Source organism: Falco punctatus, assembly GCF_963210335.1.
Source record: "Falco punctatus genome assembly, chromosome: 3".
Taxonomy (NCBI): domain Eukaryota; kingdom Metazoa; phylum Chordata; class Aves; order Falconiformes; family Falconidae; genus Falco; species Falco punctatus.
The window spans coordinates 62412555-62426143 of NC_137582.1; the positions used below are offsets into that span (position 1 = coordinate 62412555).

A 13589-nucleotide genomic window follows, 5' to 3' on the forward strand; every position below is an offset into this window, starting at 1 on the left:
CTCCTACAAATTCTACTTACAGTGAGATTTTTAATCGCTTCCCTTTGCTCCTGGTTTGTTTTTATTTCCTTAACATAACTTTTCTGCAGCTCATTATACATCTCAAGGAGTCTAAAACAGAAGAAATGCATAGATTGTAATAAAACATGAAAGCCAACAAAATGTGCATCCTTTATGATAGAAGTATTACAGACACCCCATAGAGATCACTTGGACTGTAGCTGTACTGTAGAAACTTCTAACAGAAATATTTAAGATGGGTATGAATGACTGGCAACACAGAAAGAGAAAGTACCAGAAAAAGCATCAAAGTGAGAGTTAGAAGAATGGTCTGTATCAATGGCAAAGAATCCCTTTCACTCAGCCAGGCTGAGGACCCTGCTGTTGTCCAGTCCACACATCCACACTCTGATTAAGCCTCAGTACAAATAACTTATTGATAGAAGACCTACACACTAACAACAAGAGGGTGGCCATGACTTTGCAGCATGTCACATATACCATTCCTACCCCCATTAGCACAACAGGAAAAGCAAAAGACCACTCCTGAAGGATATAAAAATTTGTCCAGAAACTAGTTTATTGCCACCAATCAAGAACACATATGAGGACTCGTGAGACAACATCCATGTGTTGCACAAACCCGGTTCTCATTGCTTCTGAGTGCATGAGTGTGAGGATATGAGTGAATGAAATCTAGGAGAAAATGAGTGTGAGTGGGTAAAAAAAAAAAAAATCAATGTCAAATAAACAGATTTGGGATCCTTCCCCTTGACACTGTTTTGCATCAAGTTCTGCTACCCTAATTTCCTACCATATTTCATAGCACTCAGTCTACATATATCAGGCCCATAACATAAGTGATGAACATGAACAGACATTTTTCCTGTTTTATTAGGAATTCAAGTAAGAGCTGGCATTCATACTAACTCATGACTGCGCACCACAAGCAGGATGAGCAATACTACAGTACAGAACAGCTTTGTAAAATAACAAACAAATAGATGCTAGGAAAAAAGCTGTCAGGTTATCCATGTACAACCTAACACAAGCAGGTCCAGCATTAGATTCAAGGAGTAACTTGGACTTCTTCCAGATAAGCATCTAATTAGGTACTCGATTCAAGCCCAGAGCTAGACACCCAGCCTTCCCATCTAGTTTGCAAAAACAGTCTGGTACACTGTAAAAGTATTTTTAAAAAAGGGAAGGGAAAAAAAATTAACCTTCTACAGACACCTAAAGGAAACACTAAAAACAGGTTGCTTAAAACAAAAGCACTATGGTCTGCCTCTATCCTTTTAAGCTCCACAGCCTATTTCTGTAAGCAGACAAAATTTAGCCTTTGAAAGAACAGAGCAGCCTATTTATTTCAAAATCAAGGCATTCCGGGATGGAACTACATTTTATGTAACATGCCTAGTTGTTAAAAGTTTCAATATATATTCTCTGAAAGCAAAAATGTATCTTTTGCATCAAAAAAGCGGTTACAAGAGTTTATTTCTAGCATTAATTGGCAACCTTTGGTAAGTAGTGGCTCACTTCTAAAATCAGTTAGACTGAAAAGTAGAATCACTTGTCCGGCCGATTTTGAAAAACAGTACCAGTCTATAAATTTTATATACACATGAAACTGACCTAGAAAAAATGAGCTAAGAAAGCTCTCACAAAACAGAAAATGAAAATACATAATTCCAGGTTTAAGATCTACAAAAAAGATCACGCATGTTCACACACACATGAATAAGCTTCCTTGGCTCATTCAACTTTTCTTAGTGAAAGACATGAAAAAGAAATCCATTTTGTTCTTTGTTTAGTGCTATTTTCAAATTTAATCTAAGATTTAATTTTATTTACATTTTTAAAAGAAATACTATTTTCCATTATTTCAAATGCTGGAAGCCACTTCCACAACAGTTAAAGAAAAATCAGCTGACTTAATCATGAACAGCATATTCTAGACTACAGAGAAGGATATTTAATTCTGTGAAGGAGCATTTCCCAAGAACTCACCTGTCACTGTTACCGTCTAGAATAAGATCCTTGCTGTATCCACCCTTATGCCATAAACGGGCTTCTGTTTGAACTTGAACACTTAATTGAAATAAACACAACAGCTTAATAAAATTAGATTTTACAATTTTAATTGGATCAAACAAAGCAACTGAAAAAAAAAGCTAACTTACTTTTCAGTTTGATTTTACAGTAGAGGTTTCCATGAAGGATCATAAACACAGCAAAATTTCAACTTGAAAATGTTTGCAAATAGGTACTTAAATCTTGGCAGACACTCTCCAGAACACTATCATTGTTGTTTTTCAGTTCCTAAGGTCCCAGTTTCCAAATCTTTTAAACAGTACTGATGCAATTTAACTATCTAACTACTGTTTGGTGGAAAAATAGTCTAAAACTCTTTGCAGTTAAGAGTTTGCATGTTGCCTAAGCAAGAGTATTACTTACTGATAATAAAACTGTTTCTTTCACTACAGCAATGAATTTTGTACTACCTTCCCCAGCCATACCTTATGCCCTTACAGGCGTGCAGCATTCTCCATCCCCACCACCCTGTTCACAGAGGGCCCCTCAAAATATGCACATCATATAGGGCCTAGTTCATCTGAAGAATATCAAGGTGAAAGTTAAACTACAACATGCACTTCTTTTGACACAAAAAGAAACATTTGACAATTCTTACTCTCTGCTTGTGCCATAGTCACGCATTAACTGCTGCAGATACAGTTTTTCCTGGATCTGACCCAGATTCTTTTCTAGCTCCTTATTTTTTATGTGTAGTTTTTTCAACTTCTTGACTAACTGTTCATTTTCATCACTGAGCTGAAAAGGAAGAGAATTAAAAAGGAAAAATGAAGCAACATTTTCAGATCAAATATTAATTATGCTGATAACATTTCACATTAAAATTCTCTCCCAAAAGTTTTGCTATTTTTATCTTAAACTATACAAAGCAAAATAGGAAGAAAAATAATGGGCTTCGAACTCTATGAAGAATTGACTAAAACACAGCATCTTTATCATATATATTAAGACTTTTAATGTAACTTCATTAATTCATTAGGGAATGATAAGGCGAACTGGTTTTGCATTTTAAAAAGATAAATCACAAAGGGACAAAACATACACGTTTTCAGTTATACTTCTAAAAATCAGCTCTGCGAGTAAGCTCGTATCTGTTCTTATTTTAACCTCACCAAAGCTGGCAGCCACATCAGCAGAATTTCTCGCACGCACTTTTGCTGGGCCTCGCCCAGCAGCACGTAGTCACGCGTGTCACTTCACCGGCAACCCCACCGCAAGTCACGGTATTGCCCCGACCTACAGGCTGCTCGGTAGGACCGGTGCTCCCGGCCGATGCTCGGCCCACACAAGGAAGACCGGCCACGAGAAACCGCCAGCCGCCGCACGCGGGAGCTCAGCCCCTGGAGGTAAAGGCAAACCCGGGGGACCCAGAGCCACCGTGCCCGTGTGTCCCCGGGCGCTCTCGCCGGGCCGGGCCGCTAGGGCGTTCCGCGGGGCTGCCGAGCTCCCCGGAGCGTGCGGGAGGCCAGCCCGCGGCCCGGCACCGCCCGCGGCCCCACTCACTTGGAGGCACTTGTGGACGGCGGGCAGGGCCATGGCGCCGCGGAGCCCCGCCTCGGGCAGGGCGGCCGCCGAGGGCCGCGGTCCGCCCGCGCCCGCCTTCAAGCGCACCCGCCGCGCCGGGGCCGGCGCCGCCGCAGGGCCCCGCACGGCCGCCTCGGTCACCGCCCGTCGCCACGGCCGCCCCGCGGCCCTCACGCAGGCGCCTCGGCAGCGAAGCCGCCCCGCTCGGCTCCCAGCAGCGGCGAGCAGCCCGCGTCACAGGCGAGCGACCGCGGGCAGGCAAGGGCCTCGGCCGCACGCGGGCGCCCCGCCCGTCGCCGGGGCAGCGGCAGGAGCGGCGCCGCCGGAGCAGCCAGCGCCCCCGGGCCGGCACTGCCGCGGCAGGGAGGGCCGAGCCCCGGAGCTCGCCCGGCGCCTCCGAGCCGCCGAGAGGCGCGGATCTGCCACCCGGCCCGCGCCGGGCGGTGACAGCGGCACCCCTCACCAGCTCCGGAGCCGCGTTTTCTGTGGCTGTGAACCTCAGCCTCCGCAGCCAGCGTCAAAACACCCAGTCTCAGCTGGCCTCTCTGAAATCGCCATGCGTTTTAATCGCAATTTTATCTTCCGTGATTAACGTACACCGAGTGCATGGCATTGCAGACACTGCCGATTATAGATCTGCACCGACACGCTTGCACATCAACACACACCCGGTTATGTATCTCTACAAAAGCATATTCCGCATCTCCCACCCCCGTAACAACAGAGGCCACAGTACGGGCTGCCAAGTAACACCTGCCAAGGCAGGAGGTAACAGCATGTCTGGTAACGTTGCTACCCACTGGGGTGGGGGTGTGTGTATCCTTGGCATTTGTGGTACTTGATACTACTACGGTTTGCTGGGGGTCGCCTTTGGGTTTTGTATCTTGCAAGAATTTTTGGCAGACCAGGCTGGAGGGCATACAGGCAGGACGAAAGCATGCCACCCTCAAGACAGACTGGGCCTCAGAGGTAACACACCAGCAGAAGGCACTCACCAGCCACGAGATCACCCATCACAGCAAGACTGATCCAAAGCAGTGATGATCGCCTGCCAGCCTCAGTACCCTTTGTTGTTGGCAGTTCAAAACCTTTCCTGTTCCTCTCTTATTCTCTAGGTCTCAAGTCTGTCTTCTTTTGTTCTCTGCATCTCCTGTCTTTGTATAAAACGTTGCCTCTCTTGTTACGTACAGCCCATCACATGCTGCTATCATGTGTGTGTCTCTGTCCATCTTGACCATGCAGCCCACCTGACTGCAGCCTGGCAATTTTTGCAAGGAGCCATTCATGCCTGGGAAGAGAGGGGGGAGACGAAACCAGCTCGCTACTGCCTACCGTGGGTCTGCAACTTAACCTAAAAACATGGTACAGGGCGCTTGGGGGCCATTAGCCTGCAAGTGGGAACTGTAACCGCTATCAGATTAAGGGAGGTGGCGTACACCTCTAGCTCCAGGGCACAACCCCAGCATCTCCCCTCCTCTGCCATCAACCCGGATAAGCCCGTCACCCATCTGGCCAACTCCCTGCACTTTGCACAGGGGTCACAGTGCAAGGCAAAAGCCACTGGGCTGAGCTGAATATACTCAAGATCCAAGCTGTGAGGCTGTTAACAACCCGAGAGCGCATGGGAGGGAACAACGTGCTCATGCTGTTAACAGCTGCCAGAAATCCTCTCTGTCCGTGAAGTTTTCTGTATTGGTTCCATAACTGCAGAAGCAGCCACACAACACTGCTAATTCTTGGGGCTCGTGATAAGTCACCTTGTCCCCAAATAGCCTGGCAAAATACTTTAACCAGCAGTTAACACTGAATAAGTTAGTAACTGACAGTTCATAGTATAAAACCCAGAAAGTTGCTTCTTGAAAAAATACAGCTGGATGAAACTGGCTTGAGTAGCAGTAAAAAAAAAACAAACCCAAAAACCAAAAAACACACACCAAAAAAAAACCCCAACAATTGGGAGGTATAACACCAGCCAGCAATGCAATGGTGCTGCAGAAAAAGGGTAATCCCATTTTCAGATGGAGTAGCAATATCCTGAAATGTAATTACTCAGTTCTATTCTGTTTCATCCAGCACAAACAGAACCTCAGGTGAGGTCCTGAGGAGTCTAGAAAACAGGAAAAAAATTATATGAGCAAGAAAATACAGCTTATTAGGAAGGGTTGAAATAACGGTGTTTGTTTAGTCCACAAAACTGAGACTGCTGAGAATCATTTTGACTGACTTTATCTTTGGTTATTGTAAAGGACAGTAATAGCTGTTTCCTGTATCCTGTAGAGAAGGATGAGCAGAAATAAAGTTACTTTCCAACTGAGATCATTTGTTGGATGACAGGAAAATGTTTTTAATATCAAAGAAGAAAAATACACATAGCTCTTTCCCACTAAAGGTTTTAGCAAACAGATCAGAGAATGATCAGGTATGAGTTTGGATACAGGTATATCTAACATGCACAGCATACTGATATACAGCAAGTATGATCATTTTACGCCCCTTTTAGACCAACATTTCAGTGATTCTGTGCTATTAATTTAGAAGAGAACATGCTCTGATATAATAGTAATTCTGGTATTTTGAAACACTTTGCAAAATGACTACTTCAGAAATAATTTTTCAAGTGACATAGGGAAGCTATAGTATAAGACAGTGGAGAAAGATTAGCACAGTCAAATCCAGCATATCCTACATACCAGTATCTCACTGCAGACAGTATGAGTAGGGTAACAACTTTTTCCTCAATATGAGAAATGTCAGGAGTAGTCAAAATTGCTTAATACCATACAAGGCAAAGCCACATGAATATGAAGGAAGAGTATAAAGAATGTGCAAGGCTTGCTAGGACTTAACATTCCTACGGTAACCAGGTGTTTGGTTCTGGGTTTTTTTTGTTGGTGGTTTTTTTTTTAAATACTATGGGTGGAGCAGTAAAACAAAAACAGGAGGAAGCACAGATGGATTAATTCAGGGCTTCTGCAGAAACTAGAGCAGGTATGGAAAGGGCAACACTGGGCAGCACTCAGAGAACAACCTAGTCAAGTCAGAATTAGCAGAGAAAACAAGCCCACAGTATGTCTTGGGTCATTCTCAGATGTGAAATCTGCAGATCCTGTCTCCCTAGCTCTTCTACAAACACAACTAGTTCTGGGCATAATGCTGCTCTCCTGCTTACCCAGGAGTTGAGAACGATGTAGCAGCTATGCACAGTTTTTAAGACCCAAATATTTTCAGAACACAAAAATTGTTACCCTTAGAACATCATCTCTATTTTACAGGCTGAAAAATGACACACAGAAAAGTTGGGAAATGAGCCAACAGAGCTAAAACATAAACAAGAATTCCTGATTTCTGACCTAGAAACAGCCATGCAGCCTCCCTCTGTCCTGCTTTTCCATAGCTGGCATGGGAACCGAAGACAGATGGAGGAAGCAGACAACAGTCAGCTTTCTCAGTTATGCAGCTAGACCTGCAAGGAGTTTGTGTAAGATTCAGATTTCATCAAACAAGTGTTGATCCAAAGGACACCCAAAAACCCCCTACTTGTATCTTCAAACTCTTGGGAAAAGCTGCAGCTGAAGCTTTTGTAGGTTTTATCATATACATTACAATCAAACATTTTCAAAAATGGTCACTGATTTTGAGTGGCTCCACTTCAAAACGAGCATCCGCTCTTCCAAATCAAAGATACTCAACAGAACTATAAAAATGGCCCAAGGCTGGGTAGCACTGGACATCAGATTTTGAAGCATCCAAAAATCAAAAGATAACTTTAGCCTGCATGTGTATAAAAACCGCAGTTTATGCAAGTGATAAAATACTTTTGTGTACTTGATTAGGAAACACGTTCATTTTCCAGAGATACTAACAATACATGATTTTTTCAAAATTTCTCTGTGGCAGTAAACGTATGACATGCCACTAAGATATTCAATTTCCACTGTAAACAATTATAGCAGAAACATTTCCCTACATTGTGTTTCAACAAACCAGCTGAATAATATTCTTTTTTCCTTGCATTTTTGTTTCTGACTTAGCTTGGTATGGACAGAGACACATTTCATGCTGGCAGACACGAATGAAAATGTTATCAATTCCAGTGGTGCTGCCCGTCACTACTTACTGCCAAACAGCAGGAATGTGACCCATAGCACTCTTTTTCAGCTATATGTGCACCAAAATAATTGATTTAATTTGTCAGAAAATATATGAGCACGGGATTACTTGATGCAACCCTATAGTAACTCCAAGCGTAGCCTTTTTTCCACACGGATGTGCCCTTTTGACCCTCAGAGAGACCTACCATCCTCATGAGACTTTCCAGGAATTAAAATTCCACTATGAAAATCTACATGCTTTTGTAAAAACATAAAATTGTCACCTGCTCCAAATTAATCTCTTATGTCATCCATCAGCTGCATCAGCAATGACTCCTGAGTCGCCTTCAGGGTGGATGATGGCAAGGCTCATAGTCTTTCTGCCTGGTACATTCTTTGGCACAATCAGTGCTGCCAACCACTCAATCAACCGTCAGTTGAAAAATCTCAAATAAAATGGCCAACATGGGAAAGAGGCCCTTTCTCCATCTTGTTTTGAGCTTTGCTTAGGAAGTAACAGTCCCATTTGTGTTAAGGAGCCTTCCCTGAAACAGGGAGAAGCAGTCTGGCTTTCCCGAGCCTTGGCACAACCACAGAGGACAGCAAAAGTTCAGAATTCAGTTCAAAACATCATTTCCCACATATCAAGAGGAAAAGCACAAATACCTGATTGGATTTAAGGCTGCTTGCAGAATTAGAAAAAATAAATCTTCTCTCCTAATATATAAGAGGAAATCAATTTAATCTTAAAGTTGATAAAACCAAACAGAGGTAATTATTAAACCAAATTAGGCTACAGGGATCCCTACCACAGCACAACAGAAGTTCTATATCACCTTCAGCAACAGAAACATCTAGTTATAATAATAGTTTGGTTTTGGGGTGGGGGAAAATATTTTTAGTATTTTCAGTGGCTAATGTTCAAAAAACAGTAGTGGCATGCATGTGGCAGAAAGTCTGCCACTTCCCCCTTCAAGGCCAGGGTAAAAAGACTTTTACCACACACTATTCTACACCCACAGACATGACCTAAGAAAAAAAGTAACAGCTTGGGACTGTACTGCTTTGTCCACAGAACTCCCTCCAGAGAACAAAAACATCACTCGGGGGAGAATCAAAGGTGCTTGCAGCCCAGGAAAGCTCTTGCAGCCCTACCTCTGGGAAGGGAAGATTTCCTGGGACGACAGAGCCAGCCAGAAAACTCCAGAAAACACTGAAGGACACCATTTTACCCATAGAGCTGTCTGTCAGATCCTGAAGCCAAAAGTCTTGATTTCCATGTTAACCAACCCCCAGGACAGATCTGAAGGGAGAATCCTACGCTGTATGTCTGAGACTATCTTTTGGTTAGTTTGAGGCAGGAGGAAAAACGCAGAGGGTGTCCAAGCAGCGAAGCCTGGGCCTTCTGGGCGTAGAGAAGGAAGGTGATCAGAATATGACCGCATGACAGAACGGGAACACAAGAAACACCTAATACACTACTTAGAATGGTGCATCAATCAAGCGTTATGTTATTAATGAGTCATTAGTGAGCATTATGAAAAATGGTGCCAGTGTTAGGAATTCCTGTTTGTCTCTGATGAAGCAGAAGTGGGATCATCACAGCCCTTCTATGGAGTCCAGCAGGAAGAGAGAACATCTCCTCATGATTTACCTTCCTTCTGTACACCCAAAAGGCAAAACAAAAATCTTTTTTTATCAGCTATCAAACCTCTCACTGCAGCATTACAATTGCGCTGAGCTACTTCAACGCTGTAGTCGTTTGCACAAACAAAAAGCTTGTCATCTGGGTCACCTCTTGAAGGCAGACTCAAAACTTCATTCTTCGTGAGATCCTGATAAAAGCTCCAGGGAACAGGGCTAGAGACAGTAAACAACAATTTTGTATGACTAATCCAATATAATCCTTTACTGGGTAAAAAGACCATCTGCATGGATTCCCACTGAAGTGCTTTAATAACAGGGCAGCAAGCCTCTGGCTGTCATGCTAAGGAAATGCTCTTTTGCACTGAGGCTAATAATTCCAAAAGATTACTTCCTTTTTCTCCTCCCCCCCTCTCCTGTTTTTATTAATACTGTTAGCCACTTGCTCTCCCATTTAATTCCCTATTAAGAGATCATCCATCAAACACGTGAAGTGACAAGGATCTGCACTAGAAGACATCTGCAGATTCCACATGGATAGCCAGCTAGCTACAGAGAGGTCACCCTCTCTCTGCAAAACCTACTGATTTTATTGTATCACTGCAGCGTGCAATTACTGCCAAAGAAGAGAATGGCAAGCTGTCGGCTGAGGCGTTATTAAACCAATTTCAGCTGCAGCAGCTTCCCCTCTGAGTGACCCTGCTTTTTGTACCACAAACTGAGCAGACTGCAATGGGGATCTCTGGGTGGCGCGCAGAGCAGCTGCGCCGATGAACACTCTGCAGCAGTTTAGGACAGGAATTGAAGGAGCCTACCACCTGCAGCTGAGCCACACCTAAGTCAATAAGGGCTTCACACCCTGGGAGAGAAGGAAACCCACAGCTACGCTCTGTTGTCTGCTCTGAGGTCAGAGGGAACAGGTTTTTTCCCTTTGCTGGGCATTTGTTGTCTCAGGGAAGGAAGGCCAATCTCTGCACAAATCTGGTCAGGGCTCAGGAGGATTCAGACAGACAAAGCACCCGAGAAACGCCAGTATTTCAGGTTCATCCAGGACAGGCCTATTCCAAGTGGACGAGATTAAACACGTGGCATGTGTGTAGGTTACAAAAGGCATGTGAGAGGAACTGGCTACCGTTTGGGGTTATGAAAGATCAGAGGTTATGAAAGACCTTGGCGGTTATGAAAGATGAGCCAAGAGTCTGACCCAGCAAGGCAGAGAGCAGCCCCAACATGCTCGGAGGTGAACGGATGTTCAAAATCACCCAGCAGCGCACAGGAGGAAGTTCACGCTGCCTGGCAGGTCTAGGCTAAGGCAGGCTTGAAAAAACGTCAGAACACTAATAAGAAAACAAGCTGTCACAGGCTAGGACAATGATGAAGAGAAATATTGCCATCTGTTTATAAGCCTTACGAGCAGCTGTTAAGTTTTTTGCAAAGTATTTTGAAGGGTCTTAAAATACAAGCTGCAGCCACTGATTTACTAAGAAGTATTCTTTCCTGGCCTTTTCATTCTCCTTGAAATTTTCTACCTGCATGAGCTGCATAGCTGGAATGCATCTGTAAAAACCAAGGGTTCATTCAGTTGATAGTTTAGCCTCTCAAGTTCAGCTTTTGGTGATCCTTTTATAATATTCTGCCACCAGAACAAAGAGAGGGTTGGGGAAATTCCACTGAGCCAAATCGAGTCACTTACTTTCCAAATGCCACTCAGACATCACCTAGAAAGAGGACACACTCCTGCTCAGAAAAACATGGAAAGCACGTCACCCCCTTTGCAACAGTGTTTCCCTGTGACGATGATTTTCTACAGTTACCTTCAGCAGGATATTTCTGCATCCTGCCTACTACACCATCATTCACACTGCCCTGTTTTTAAAAAATGAGCTAAACAGACCTTTCAAATGCCCCAGTGGCAGCCCAATCACAACAAATCTCCAGGCCCAAGACACGTGGGAGGAAACCATCTGCTCTATGTCAGAAAAGGATCAAGCCAGTTTCACCAAAAGGTATAGACTGTTTTACTGTTGGCCAATTCAGTAACTGAAACTTCACCTTTCAAGGAAAAACACAGAAAACACTTTTATCATGGTCTGAGATGCTTCCTAGAATGCAAAGCCATTGTTAGCTGTAGGTTTTCTTATTTGCCAAAGTTAAAGCTGTTTTTACCGCATCTCATCAGTACGTACAACTCACCAGGAAGTATGTTTACCCACCTGCCCCAGAAACTCTCTAAGGAAGGTTCTGCAGCCACCTCAAGCTATGCTGAGCATGGCATCAATAAAAACCACAAATTTCTAAAACCTGGAGGAAACTGAGATTAAGGAAGAATCCAGAGCAAGTCTGTTCCATAGTATTCCAAATTATATTACATATTTGTAGGGTTATTGCACTTAAGGAAACTAATCTTATGTGAGGACAAAGCAGATAAAACAGCTGGGAAACAAGTGACTTGGGAGCAGAACAATCAGTCAGCAGAAGGACTGATAAACATTCGGTGAGGATTTCTTCAGACAAAATTTCATAATTTCACACTTAAACTTTTAAACCTTGGTTATTAGTTCACTCACCTTCTCAGGGTTTGTTACTGGTTTTTTTCAGTTCAAAATGGGGACTACAAAATGTTTTGCTACGTAGACTGACAGCCTTGCTGTCTTTGTGGTATTCACTGCCACAGTGCAGCTTAGAAATTTAAAGTTGAATACTTGCACTTTAATCCATGAAGTTTTGTCACTTATTTTAGAAGGAAAAGGTCCAAGCCTTTTATTTTAAAAATTGTTTGTTATTTTGGTGAACTACATGTGGCAGGAGTGTTACGTCCCTCTCATCCCAAAGTCATCTGCGTCCTACAAGATAAACAATAGAAGAAAATAGATCTAGGCTTAGGGTCTGTTAGGTTAGATAGAATACCCAAGCCAATTAAACTTAGCCTAGTCCCTAGAAAATTAACAATTAATTTTGTGTTCATGTCAAAGACAGTAAGTGGTGGTGGTATGCCATTTTCTTAATGCAGATATGGTCACTGCTAAAGTATCTCTATTCTAGCCCTGAAAGGTCACTGGAAATGAAACCCTCAACCACAAAGCTGGTGCTGAAAGACGATAACAAACTTCATACACTCGATGTATTTAACGCCTTTCCCAAACAGCTACGCTGACAGACTTGGTCCCTGGAGTCTCTTTTGTCCCATTCCGTGCCAAGTGTGCATCAGAACAAGCCATTTGGAAAAGCCTCCCTTTGGCAGGTGTAAGTGCATGTTCCAGCGCTCACGCAGTGTCTGAAGTATCACAGACTGGCGGTGGCTGCTCTGTCGCCTAAGCACGCGTTGAGCACAGGCCACCCTTCCTCTGCACGGTGGCCCTAGCGTGTCCCAGCTGTCTGCCACCAGTCCCCTACTCCGCCAGCTCAGGCGCACGCCAGTGTGGCTTAGACGGTTCCTGGAACAGCAGGCCCGTAATTCTCTTCTCCCCACCCCTGACAAATCCCAGATGGCATACAAAGACGTGAAAAACCCGAAGGGCGATGTACTGTTGCCGTGCACTTTAATTCCCCCGCACGAGCAAGCTGCTGACATTAAAAACCTGAACTGCTTCTCCACCCCCGAGGCCGGTTTGCCCGCAGTTTTCCCCCTCATTCCCGCGATGGCCGCAAGCCAGCCCTCAGCCTTTCCCCCCGAGCCCCGGCCGCGCTGAGGGGCGGCCCCCGGCCCCACCGCCCGCCGCCGCGGCACAGGCAGGCCCCGGGCCGCCCCGCACGCACCGCCCGGGCGGAGAGCGGGGCAGCGGGACCCCGGGGGGCCGCTCGGGCCTGCGCCTCGTTATCTCGGGGGACAAGTAACGCCCCAGCCCCAGGCTAGGGGGCCGGCCCGGCCGGCGGTAACGGCCGCGGCGCCATGTCAGGGGGGCGGCCGGGCCACGGCCGCGGCGATGGCGGCGGCGCGGGGGGGGGCTGTGCCGGCGGCCTCCCCGCCACATCCTGCCCTCGGCGGCGCGGCCGCGGCGCTGCTCTCCGTGGCACCCTCCGCCTCTCCCGGCCCTTCTCCGCCCCCGGGGCTCACCTAAAGTCAGCGCCCAGCAGCCAAGCGCCGCGCCGCAGCCCGCCTTCCCCACTTGACCGCGCCGCGCCGCCTACCCTGCGCGCCGCTCCCCTCGGCGGGGCGGTGCCGGGCCGCGGAGTGACAGCGGCGGTGTGCGCGCCGCTCAGCCTCCGCCGCGGCCGCTCCTCGGCGGGGAGCCGGGC

At 45.6% G+C, this 13589-nt stretch overlaps 1 protein-coding gene across 7 annotated transcripts in view; it reads right to left on the reverse strand.

Annotated features, from left to right (window-relative positions):
• The window catches only part of MPPE1 (metallophosphoesterase 1), a 32564-nt gene extending 19015 nt beyond the window's left edge, over window positions 1-13549 (reverse strand). The window contains exons 1-4 of one of the 7 annotated variants that reach the window (XM_080378117.1): window positions 13408-13504; window positions 11921-12196; window positions 2693-2832; window positions 2011-2091 (exon numbers count right to left, since the gene is read on the reverse strand). The gene's annotated coding sequence lies outside the window, so the exon portion shown is untranslated. Of the gene's footprint in view, window positions 1-20; window positions 112-2010; window positions 2092-2692; window positions 2833-3334; window positions 3473-11920; window positions 12197-13407 lie in introns of those variants that run through there. The other 6 variants (XM_080378114.1, XM_080378112.1, XM_080378115.1 and 3 more) reach the window with 6 other exon arrangements.
• Between the last annotated feature and the right edge of the window lie 40 nt (window positions 13550-13589).